This window comes from Cupressus sempervirens, chromosome 2, assembly GCF_028749045.1.
Source record: "Cupressus sempervirens isolate cs-2001-9-10 chromosome 2, ASM2874904v1, whole genome shotgun sequence".
Lineage (NCBI taxonomy): Eukaryota > Viridiplantae > Streptophyta > Pinopsida > Cupressales > Cupressaceae > Cupressus > Cupressus sempervirens.
Genome location: NC_143119.1, coordinates 334,361,869 through 334,374,852, shown reverse-complemented (window position 1 = coordinate 334,374,852; position 12,984 = coordinate 334,361,869). Strand labels below are relative to the sequence as shown.

At 35.6% G+C, this 12,984-nt stretch overlaps 1 pseudogene across 1 annotated transcript in view; it reads right to left on the bottom strand.

The window, feature by feature from the left end:
* Nucleotides 1-4,801: 4,801 nt before the first annotated feature.
* LOC149572472 (putative receptor-like protein kinase At5g20050) overlaps nucleotides 4,802-12,984 on the bottom strand; it is a 35,803-nt pseudogene continuing 27,620 nt past the window's right edge. The window contains exon 3 of the transcript XR_016359921.1: nucleotides 4,802-6,060. The product of XR_016359921.1 is annotated as a putative receptor-like protein kinase At5g20050 (transcript). The remainder of the gene's footprint in view (nucleotides 6,061-12,984) is intronic.

Sequence of the window (12,984 nt, the reverse complement as noted above, 5' to 3'; positions counted from 1 at the left end):
GTTTCGGTAGCATGTTGGAATTTCTTCATTTAGGTCTAAGCCAACTAGACAAAGTAACATGTTGCAATTCTTGGTGATTCTTTGGCGATGTAATTATGTGTTTGTGGTTGATGGTCTTCCTCCTATCTAAGTTTTGATCAACTTTATTTTTGTCCAATTGGAGATTGAGCATAATGTTTATATCTTTCATTGTACTAGGTCGACTTCTACACCTAGTTGATGTATAATCTTTGTAATGTATGTGAATGAAAGATCAATTTTAATTATGAATGGGTAAGAGAGCAAGAGAGTATACAAAAGATGTTAGTATTTGTATTTTTGTCACATTGGAGATTGAGCATAATGTTTATATCTTTCATTGTACTAGGTTGACTTCTACACCTAGTTGATATATAATCTTTGTAATGTATGTGAATGAAAGATCAATTTTAATTATGAATGGGTAAGAGAGGAAGAGAGTATGCAAAAGATGTTAGTATTTGCATTTTGAATTTGAAGTAGAGGTTGTAATTCTTTCGAATTGTATTAGAATTAGAGACGATATTTATCAATTCAATTTTAATGGACTACACTTGAACTCTATCGTAATGAGATATTAGATCGGTGAACTTGACAAAGGGCCAAATCTGCCATTTTATTATTAGATGGTGTATGGTTCTATGGATAGGGCCTCATAAAGTTATTTTTTATTATGAGCTAGTCAAGAATTGTAAACTTAAGGCTTATCTTAAGTATGTATTTAATTTAGTCTATCAAGCCGACTTATGGCTTGAGTGTGTATTTAATGTGAGTGTTTATTTAATGTAACTTGCTAGGCTGACCTACGGCTTGGTTTAGGATAAGTAGAGGGTATTGTTTTGTCTTTAGACATTAGTTGATGATGAATGAAGCATGGAGTGACTGAGAGGAGTGAATTTTAGTAGAGTTAGCTAAGTGTGGGCTTAGGAAACAAGAATGTTTCTTGGTGGCTTGAGAGAACAAGTCTAGATTCTTCTTGAGGTTTCTACCAGATTGTAGAGTTGGGCTAGCTAGGGTTTGGATTTTGTGAGGACTTGTAGAACTATTGTTGTATTTACTTATGTATTTGGTTGTAAATCAAAATGCTTTATAGTTGGGCATGTTGGGTGTAAGTCTTAATGTATTTGGTTGCAAATCAGAATCCCTTACAACCAGGCATGTTGGATGTAAATCTTATTATTCTATTGTTAGAATATATGTTGCAACTGATCTAAATATCTGTGTTATTATTTATCTTCCTCTATGAGGTTACTTGATGGGGGCTAGGTCATCTCCTTTAGACACTCACTTGACCTTGTACTACATTAGTTTCTCAAGTTCCGAAGCTAGTGTTTGCATCAAGATTTATCATTGTGTTCTCACCTTGTGGTGTTCATGATTTAGAGTAAAACAAGCTATCTTGATATAATAGAGTGTGGTATTTCAGTGGTCTTGTTGATTAGTACATAAATTGTTTTGGATTTCAAGTTGGAGATTATGGAGAGTTTCTAGATAGTGTTTGTGGTTTTTTAAGTGTTCTTGGATTGTGTGATAATCATTAAGTTGGTCCACATTGATTGAGGAGATCAATTTTTTTGTTTTGGTAGCATGTTGGAATTTCTTTATTTAGGTCCAACCCAACTAGAGAAAGTAACGTGTTGCAATTCTTGGTGATTCTTTGGTGATGTAATTGTGCATTTGTGGTTGATAGTCTGCCTCCTATCTAAGTTCTAGTTAGCTTTAATTGTGTCACATTGGAGATTGAGCATAATGTTTATATCTTTCATTGTACTAGGTCAACTTCTACACCTAGTTGATGTCTAATCTTTGTAATGTATGTGAATGAAAGATCAATTTTAATTATGAATGGGTAAGAGAGGAAGAGAGTATGCAAAAGATGTCAGTATTTGTATTTTGAATTTGAAGTAGAAGTTGTACATCTTTCGAATTGTATTAGAATTAGAGATGATATTTATCAATTCAATTTTAATGGACTACACTTGAACTCTATTGTAATGAAATATTAGATCGATGAACTTGACAAAGGGCCAAATCCACCATTTTATTATTAGTGAGCTCTTGGTAGTGAACCTACAGATTGGGTTGTATGCTTGTGGTTACAAGTGCATCCCTTTGTTCTTTATTTTCTCTTAATTAGTAGATTACATTCATCTTGTGGGTTTGACTCACACTAGAGTTCTCTCTTAATAGGGTTTCCTCGAGAACATATTTGGTGTTGTGGATCTTGCATTATTGTTTATCATTCAGGTATGATATTGGTTTAATTGGCTTAATGATTTAATTATTTGTTCACAACGAATTCCCCCACTATCTCCTCTTAGTTGTGCTTGCAACCTTTTCAAGCTAATATCGTCAAGTTTGTGGTCTCTAAATAATTCATTATATTTATCATATAGGTAAAATAAGTTTAATAATGATAACTTCTAATTAATAAGAAATAATTCCATTTTTTTGTTATAAAGATTCATTTGTTGGGTAGGTTCGACTTATCTTATGCATGTTTAGTGAGACCTATTATACCCATATTGAAGAAAGAAACAATATTCAAATGGACCCATGAGGGAAGAGAAGTATTTGACAAAATCAAGTCCACCAATATCTTTAGGTTTGATTTGAGAACATCTGTATTATAGAAGTCCTTTAATGTATTCAAATGAGAAAATATATAGCCATTATTTTTGCACAAAAATGTCAGGCATGAATAGGTGAACATGGCTGTTGCACACCTTTCTGATTTCATCTCTTGGACCTTGAAAATTTATGACTTTAAACTTATGGATTAATAAATATATGCCTTAGTCAAAGGATTGAACAAGTATTGGTTCTTATAGTTTGAAACAAGGTGAAAGTCTATGTACCTCACTCCTCTATAAGAGAATATATTACGGAAAGTGAGATAACAAAGAAAAGAGAGATGAATTATGAGACCTTTGAATGTGTGAAGTAGATTTTAAACCAACAAATTTAGTGAGAGGGAGATTCGTGTTTTATCATATCACTTAAGATAATATATTGAATCAAGAGATAAATAAAACAAGGATAATTATTTGGTGGGATGTAGGATGATCATCAGATTTAAAGATGAAAGATATCTAGTTCATTTCATGGAGATAGAATAACATCTAGATTAATTTCTAACTTATAAAAATAAATTCTATAAGATTCTAAGACTTAATTTATTATAAATAAATGTAGTCCCATTTGAAATGAACTTTAACAGAGTCCTAAAAACTCTAAGTTGGTTTAAAATACAACATAAGTTTGATATTTTATCTTTATATTTAAAACAAAAAGAAGACACAGGACATGTAAGACAAATTACGATGATTAAAATTAAAGAATATGAAAAACAAGCTTTCAAATAGTGTTGGGATAAATAAAGAAAATAACCATTCATAAATACTTACCTAATGATTAATAACATGTACAATTATAATAGCACTTTTTTTGTTTTTAAGAATGATGAAAGAAGACACATGCTATAAATTCAAGAATAACAATGTTGTACTTTATTGACAATTATGTTTAATTATATTCATTTAGTGTTATGTGATCTTAGATTTCGTATCAATTTTCTTTGCCATTTTTTGATTGATCTATTATCTTTTTGTACATTACTTTTGCATAAAAACGTAATCTTAACAATTACAAATCTGAACTTGATCCAAAAGCTTGGCCTTTTACTATAAAAAAACCATGTTCCTACTTCCCTAATATTCACTTAGTTTGATATATAAAAATATACATTTGAAACTTAGTAAAAATAAATTATTTGTAACTCGCTGGCTTTTAAAATGACTTTATATTTTGAGAGGCAATAGATATCATCCCTAGTCAAATCCCTCGTAATGAACCAACATGATCAAAATATGGATTGAAGATACACCAAGAAAGGAAGAAGGGTATAGCTTCACTTGTGTAATAATGTTGTACAAGATTAAAGATTATATTTAGTGATTCAAATTGGTGCTATGTGATTAGATTTGGTGCTCATATTCTATGTTAATTTATCGATTTATCTATTATCTATTGTGTATTACTTTTTCATGCAAAGCTAATCTTAGCACTATCATATTTTCACTTGATCCAGAAATTTGACCTTTACCCACAGCAAAGATATGCAGCATTTTTTTGCCTAAATTTTTCGTAACTTGATATATAAAACCATATTTTTATAACACAATATAAATGTATGTATTCATAACTTGGTGACTGTCACAAAGGACTTTGAAGTTTGACAGGCAACGGATATGCTTCCTACTCAAATCTCTCCCAATGAAAGAATGGTTTGAAAAAAAGAATCGAAGACATGCGAAATAGTCATGTACTATGCCTTGTTTGTTCATATAATAGTAATGATAGTTATTGATACGATAATATGTTTTGATTAAATCAAGTGTGATAGGGCATGGACCTAACAAGCAAAATAATATCAAGTCTTAAAGATGGTATGAAAGGAATTCACAAGAATGAATTCCACCATAGACCAAATCCAAACTACTAGCTAAAAACTCTGAAGCAAAAAAGCTAACGATGTAACAACTAGAGAAAATTGAAACAATAATATGTTGTGATACTCTTTATATGAAGATACATGTCGTAGAAATAAGAGTTAATCAATAGATGTTGAATGAATTAGAAATTAGCTTTCTAAAAACATGTTAACATCCAAATCACACATTTTGTATTCAAGTCAACAAATAATGATGATAAATTGAGATGATTTAGACGTTATGATTTTCAACCAGATTTAACCTAAAACAACAAATTAATAAGAGTCATAAATTACAACTTACAATATTTTCTATTAAAAAAACGTAATTAATTATTGACTTCTATATTAAACATGGTTTTGAATACTTCAAAGATTGAGTAGTAAATCCCATCACTGGTTAATTTTACACCCATGCATGGTCTACGATGCTATTTCGATAATTTCAACGGATGACGATTCTTCCGTACGAGGAAACGGTGCCGATGCTGGGCGAGCGTTAAAGGGTGTCGGAGGATTTGGGATGTCGTCAGCATTTTCTTCCAACATTTGAAGCACTTTCACCATTGACGGTCTGTCGGCTGAATCATATTGAATACACCACAACCCAACTTTTGTCAGACTCCTAGTCTTTCCCTCCTCTGCTTCGCTCAGCTCTCTTTCCCTCAACCTCGTCCGCAGCTCCCCTCTCTCTAACAATTTATACGCCCAGTCTGGAAAGTAGAATTGGCTGGAACGACTCACCAACACATCAACGTTATTTCTTCCTCCCACCATCTCCAACATCATTCCAAAGCTGTAAACATCTGATTTGTCCGTCACAGGCCCTAAACTCCTCGACCACACCTCTGGCGCTACATATCCTGGTGTCCCCCTCGCTGCCGTCATTGACACGTGTTCGTCTCTCCTTCCACACAGTTTGGCCAGGCCAAAATCGGCCACTTTGGCTGTAAACTCCTCGTCCAACAATACATTGTGTGGTTTTATGTCGAAATGAATGATGCGGCTGTAACACTCATTGTGAAGATACGCAATTCCACGAGCCGCCCCCAAAGCAATTGAATACAGCTGATCCCAATTGAGGATTCGATCCTCTTCTTTTCTTGCAAGTATAAATCTGTCGAGTGATCCATTTGCCATGTACTCATAGACAGGTGCGCTTGTGTGTCCTTCAAAGCAATACCCCAACAAACGAACCAAATGAAGGCGATGAATCCTTCCAATCGTCGATACTTCGTTGATGAATTGAGTCTCGCTTTGCCTTTACTGATCAAGCACTTTAACTGCCACAAAATTACCGCTCGGCAGCTTTCCTTTATAGACCATGCCAAAGCCTCCTTCACCCAGCTTATCTGTGAAATTGTTGGTGATCTTCTTGAGGCTTGAATAAGAAAATCTGTTTGCCATTTGATCAACGTAATTCTGCAGAAATGTCTCTACCTTAGAAATAGACTGCGGGTCGATATGCTTCCTTCCAAGCACCAATCTCCTCCTTCCATAGGCAACTATAAACAACAATAGCGCAACTACAAGGATGGTGCCCGCAATACCTGGAGTTGAATAAAAGGTGAATATTAGATGTGTAGTCAACCGTAATGAATAATAGCCAATGCATTAAAACAAATGAATAGAACTTATAGGCCGTGCTCACCTAGTATAGAGATCGCATTAAAATGAGATTTAGCAAATTATGGCATCAATAGTTTAGCCACTTTAACTAATATTATCTTGAAAAACTCAAGTCAACAAGAAGCTAGAGAGTACCCAGCATGGAGAGGTAGGGTTAGAGCAGCAGACTCTGTTATTGATGCCTCCCGAAACCCAGAAAAGTAACCATCTACAAGATGAGGGCTATCTCTTTGAAGATTCCATTATAAGGATAGTCTCTTCCCCGGAGAAGAGAAAGATGGGTCTTGAGGAAGGGGATATTCCTTCAATGGAGGTGTCAACTAGAACCGCCCAGGTGAGGGGTTAAGCGAATAGTTTCACGGGACTGTTGGAAGAGGTTGAGTATGATTAGGGCGATTTGGTTCCCCCAAATGGGTGGGACCCTAACTGATCCCTCTTGGGCATAGTTGAGGTCCATTCACCGGTCCTCTCATCCCTAATCTCACAACCATTGTTGGCCAACCCTGACAGGTATGCAGGCTAGCTTGTTCCCAAGAGGAAGACGAGAGGGAATGGAAATGCTGATATCGGTTCAGTTGCTAAAGCTGGGAGACCCTCAGCCAAGGCCACCCATAACAAGGAGGCAGTGAAAGATATAGCACAAGGCAAACGAAAAACCCTCGAGTAGATTCAGAAGCAGCGAAGATGAAAGTTATATCATGGAATGTGAGGGGACTTGATAGCCCCAAGAAACAGTATGAAGCAAAACAGAAGATTTTTGAGTTAAAAGTAGATGGTATCTTTGTACAAAAAGTGAAGATGACTACTCAAACCTTTTTCAAAGTTGTGATGCATCAACTTGTGTGACGAGTAGTTATTTGGATTGCGGAACAAGCTTAGTTCGATTGGTGGCCATTTCAACATTTTTCCGAGAGCCTGAAATATCATCTTGGTCTCTAAAATTGGATTTTTGTATTTGTTTCCAGTTTTTTAGAAAGTTGTTTTTGTAATAAATCTGAAATCATATTCTTGATTTCATAGATTAGTTGGCAATTCATCTTTCCTTAGTTGGAAGCTTTTCTTGGGAAAAATGGAGATTCATAGGATGTGTTTTAAAAATGACCAAAAATAGAAAAATATGTTTTTCCCAAAAATCTGTCAAATATGATAATTTTTGAAATCGTAATAAGTAGTTGTTTTCTTTCATTGTAGAGGTAGAGTAGTAGTTGAAAAAGTTTACTGAAGAATCTGACATTCTGAAACTTCTGTGTTGTATAATTTTCTAAGTTATTGTTGTGAAGGGTTTGGGCTAAACCAAGAACCTATGGCTTTGACTGTATGAGCAAGCAAACAAACAACATCGAAAGTCAAAATAAACTGCACCATTATGACGGGCTTAAAATCAGCTTTCCAACAATATCTCGTTTGTGAAAAACGAAGTCCGGATGAGCAAGTTGTGGCCAAAAAACCACACATAGGTCAAAAAATGCTAGAAGGGCAAGAAATCCACAGCCTCAAGATCCGTGCCAGCATGCCTCGGTAAGTGTTCCCACTAGTGCTACAAATCACCTTGGGATCCCTACCAAACCACTTTAATTTCTATACCAAACTACCACAATGTGTGTACAATTTTTTAATTTTCGCACCAAAAAATCTCAACTTGCATGCCAAAATTTTGATTTACGCACCAAAAAACTAAATCTTGATTTTCCCCAAAAAATCTCAATTTGTGTGCCTTAAAATATTTATTTTCGTGCAAAAACCCTCCATTTTTTGTATCAAAAATTACAAAATCACCACCTCAGGGGACGTACCGAAACTAGAAGCAATTTTTTTTGCCTCTAATTCCAACTATCCAAATTGGACAATTTTTATATGAAAATGGGAGGTTTTGGGCGCTTTGAGCTCAACGCTGATGTTTGTTTAGACTCAAAGTGACCCAAAAATAAGTGATCTCCAAATCCAATACAAAAAAATTCTGAAAAATGGAACCCTCTTAAAGAAAAAATACAGATCTAAAAGTCAAGTCAGAGCTCTCATAAATAAAATAGGGGCATGGAGATTTGGAGCTCTAATATCGTGTTGAAGTTGATGAAAGATCAACCCCACAATTCTCAAGAATCACCTGCATGCAAACACTAGTCACAAAACGAGCGAAGCAAAAATTATGGAATTCCCAGATCCATAGATCAGACATTCTTGATGAGCAAAAAGAGAAATTGTTGTAATCAAAAGTGAATGAATAAATTACAAAAAGATCAATCTTTATAAAAGGAGATGAAAACCCTAATAGGTAATTAATCTAGGTTGCATAATAATAATTAGTAAAAGAATTAAATATTATATGCCTAAAGTTTAGCTTAAGTAAACTACAGATAATAAATGACCTAATAATTAAATAAATATGATTTAATTAGTAAGAATACTAATTTATTACTCTAGACAATTTCCAATGTCAAAAAACACTCCATTCTTTCAACAGCTTCTCAAGCCAAAACGCTACCACAAAGGCGGGGGGATGACTTATCCCAGAAGATACGATTGTTGCGTTCTTTCCAAATCTACCAACATACAAAAGGAGGGGTGATCTTCCAGAAAGCTCTTAAAAACAAGTGGGAGGAGGGACCTTTCCAATTCACAAACTAATGGAGATCATGGTTAAAGCACCACTACATCTCCCACATGGAGAGGATCTCATTCTAGCTAGGGATAGTGTATAAGGATTTCCCAGCTGAAAACTTCTCTTTTTAAGATTGTCAATAGTGAGGATGCTCCCATACAGTGTTGACCAACAATTTTTTTTACTTTGGGAAGTATCCATGGGTGACACACATTTTTCCAAACATCCGATATGTTTCCTCTATCAATACAGCAGGTATAGGTAGATTTAATCGTAAAAGTCCCCGAGAGGACCAGACTCCAAACAAAAACATCTTCCATCGGGGTTGTGGGGATACAAACTCTATCAATAGTTTCTTGTAGCTCCTCAATCAGTTTGGCCTCCATCGGACTACAATGAATACATAATCTCTTCAAGTGCTTGTGGGGAGTGATATAGTTCTCTAACTATTCTCCAAGCTAACCTGGGCAACGATTCATAACCACCTAAAATCAAGAGTGGGAGTGTGGACCATCACTCAGCAAATTATCTTCCCAAAAGTCGATGCCAGCTCCATCCCCCAACACCCATTTCACACCCTTCCTCATGACTTTTCTGGTGTGTAATATATTGTTCCAAATTTTTAGACCCTGGAGGGACATTATTACCTTAAAGATGTTAGTGGAATAAGTCTCCCTTTAGGTATTTAGCACTAATAATTTTGCACTAATTAGCCATATTATTGGCCAGCCTCCACCCCACCTTGGATATGAGAGCTCTATTCAAGTCACCAATCCTCCTAAGGTTTAAACTTCCTTGACACTTGGGCATGCAACCTTTTCCCAACTAACCAAATTTATTCGTGACTTATCCTCAGACCCCAACCAGAGAAAATTATGCTGAATTTTCTCAATAATGTCCTTGTATCTACCCGATATTTTAAAGAGATATAGGAAGTAAACTGGAATTCCTTGTAGGGAAGCCGAGAGGAGATGGAGTTTGCCTGCATTACTAAGGATTTTGCCTTTCCATCCTTCAAGTTTTCTATACATACGTTCCACCAGCTCATTCCAAAACTAGGGTGTGACCTCCTTGATAGAAATCAAGGGACCAAAATAGGTGTCGGATAATTCTGCCTCTTGACTATTTAGTTCTTTCACTACTCTCCTCCTCGGGTCTCTATCCATATTGAAGTAGTAAACCTTGCTTTTCTGATAATTTATTTGTTGTTCCAACGCCTCCTTGTACTGGTTTAAAAGTTTTTTCTAGGCCTTAGCTTCATGGATCAAAGAGATGCCATAAAGAAAGGTGTCACTGACAAACTGCTGCAAGACCTAAAGAGGAAGGGAAGAAGCTGGTTTGATACTTTTATTTTATCTTGATGTGCCAAGGCAACAAATTTATTCCCAGAACTTCAGCAACAATAATGAACAACGTGATAGGGGCTCCCCTTGTCAAAGACCTTGGCTAGAGGAAAAGAACTTTCCAAGGATGTCATTCACAAGAACAAAAAATTGTACACTATTAACAACTTCCTAGATTAATCTCACAAACTTCTCTTCAAATCGTAGCTTGATTAAAATTTCAAACAAAACTCCCTCCTCATTTTATCTTACACTTTAGAAATATCAAATTTCATGGACATACAGGGGCTCTCGCAATTCTCCATAGAGTGGATAACCTTGTGTGTCGTAATCATCACATCCAAGATTTATCTCCCAGGGACAAATCCATTCTAGGAGGGGTCAATGAACTTGTCCAAAAGAGGTTTTAAACAGTTAACTATCATCTTAGAAAGGATCTTGTAGATCTTGTTGCATAAGTTAATAACCCTAATTTCTCCAAGTCTGGTTGGGTCATCAGTTTTTGGGGTCAGCGCAATGAAAGTTTGATTGAGCTCTTTTAACATCTTTCTTGTTCTAACAAAATCCCTCACAACATGGATTAGATCATACTTCACGACCTCCAAAAACTCTTGAAAGAATGGAGGGGGAAAACCATTAGGTCTTGGCGCTTTGAACGACCCCATGGCAAACACCGCTTTCCTAAATTCTTATTTTGTAACCTTCACAAGTAGGTCCTTGTTCATCTTCTTAGCTATGACACAGTTCATAATCCTTAAGAGTGTTTCCTTTACATTGTTGACAAGATTGTGGGGAGGTGGATTATAGATATTGTAGAAATAGTTGGATGTCTATGCTTCAATATCTTCCTCCTCTATTAGTTCCTAGTCAGTGTCATCCAACAACTTACATATAATATTTCTCTTCTTCCTTTTTGAAGTCATTCTATGGAAAAATGTCGTGTCTCTATCCCCCTCTTCAAGCCACTAAATCCTCGACTGTTGTTTCCAAAAAAATTCATCTCTTCCTACAATCATTTCCATTGAGCTCGACAATCTTGTTCCTCCTGTTGGGTGTCATGCGAGGGGGTCTCATTCGCCATATCACTCTGCAGGATCTCCAATCTCCTTTCAATCTCTTTTTATCTTTAAATAAGTTTCTAAATGATAATTTGCTCCATCCTATAACCTCCTTCCTTATCTTTTGTAACTTCCTAGACACACGAAGCATTGCTAACCCCTGAATATGGACATTCCACCATCAAGATACAGTCCTTTTATTCTAGATGTGAGTGCCACATGATTTCATATCTGAACAGTTTTCTCTTAGTCCTCTTGTTCTCAGTGCAAGAGAAAAGAAGCATGGAGTGATTAGAAATAGTTCTAGTGAAGGTTTTGAGGGAGGTGGTGGGGAGAATATCCCAATTGGCTGATATAAGAGCACGATCCAGCCTCACTGAAATTAGGTTATTCCCCATTTTGTTATTCAAGGTCAAGTAAAGGGAACTCCATGGGGATCAATATCAAGCAGCTCATTTCGCGCTAGGAACTCTGCCAAGTCATACATGCTTTTAGAGAAGTTCTCTAATCCTCCGATCTTCTCCGAGGGTTATAGGGGGATATTAAAATCTCCCACGCATATGATATTTTCAATCAATATTGAGTGAGCAATATCAGCTACCTCCTCCCAAACCCGTAGTCTCTCATTTTAGGAATTAGGGGCATAGAAATTAAACAAGCTCCATCTCTGAGTTTTAGAGCTAAATCTAACAACTAAAAGTGGGGGTTAAGATTAATCTCCCCACTCGTAACATTCTGGGTTCCAGAGTGTAGCAATTCCTCCAGAGGCCCCAGTAGCTTCACTATAAGCAACTTGGTGCCCATCCAAATATACTCAACAACTTGATGCATCAACTTCCAAGAATCATAACTTTTGACTTGGATATGGGTTTTGGCTGAAATTTTACAAGCAGCTGTGTGAGGAGTTATTTGTATTGTCAATTAGCTCAGGTCGATTGATGGCCATTTCAACATTTTTTTGGGAGCTTGAAATATCATCTTGGCCTCTGAAATTGAATATTTTGATGGCCATTTCAACATTTTTTTGGGAGCTTGAAATATCATCTTGGCCTCTGAAATTGAATATTTTGATGGCCATTTCAACATTTTTTTGGGAGCTTGAAATATCATCTTGGCCTCTGAAATTGAATATTTGTGTTTTTTTTTTAAATTTTTTTTAAGTTTTTAGAAAGTTGTTTTTGTAATAAATCCTAAATCATATTCTTGATTTTTTAGATTAGTTAGCAATTCATCTTGCCTTGGGGGATTTTCTTGGGAAAAATTGAGATTCATATAATGAGTTTTGAAAATTACCAAAAATTTAAAAAAAATTATTTTTCCTGAAAATCTGCCAAGTATGTTAATTTTTGAAATTGTAGTTAGTTGTTTTCTTTCATTGTAGAGGCAGAGTAGGAGTCAGAAAAAATTTAATGAAGAATCTAACATTTTGAAACTTTTGTGTTGTGTAATTTTCTAAGTTATTGTTGTGAAGGGTTTGGGCTACATCATTTGGTATCAGAGTGGGAAGATGGTTGGGAGAGGAAGAGGAACAAGAGGTGTCACTCTAATGCAAATATTTATGTTAGATATGCAGAGGCAGATCAAACAACTGAATGAACAAATGGATAATCAAAGAATACTAGTAGTACAAGGAGAGGCCGAATCAAATGAAGCGGGAAATTGAAGAGGTGCTGATCTGATGGGGACACAACCCAAGCACATAATGGACACAACAAGAAAAGAGAAATTGTATTAACTGTGAAAATAAGCTAGTACATTCAGTACAGAAAAGATAAACTTCATAACATGCCCTAAGGACTTACAATAACATAAATCTGGAGATAATTTCTCCTTTCAGTACCTCCT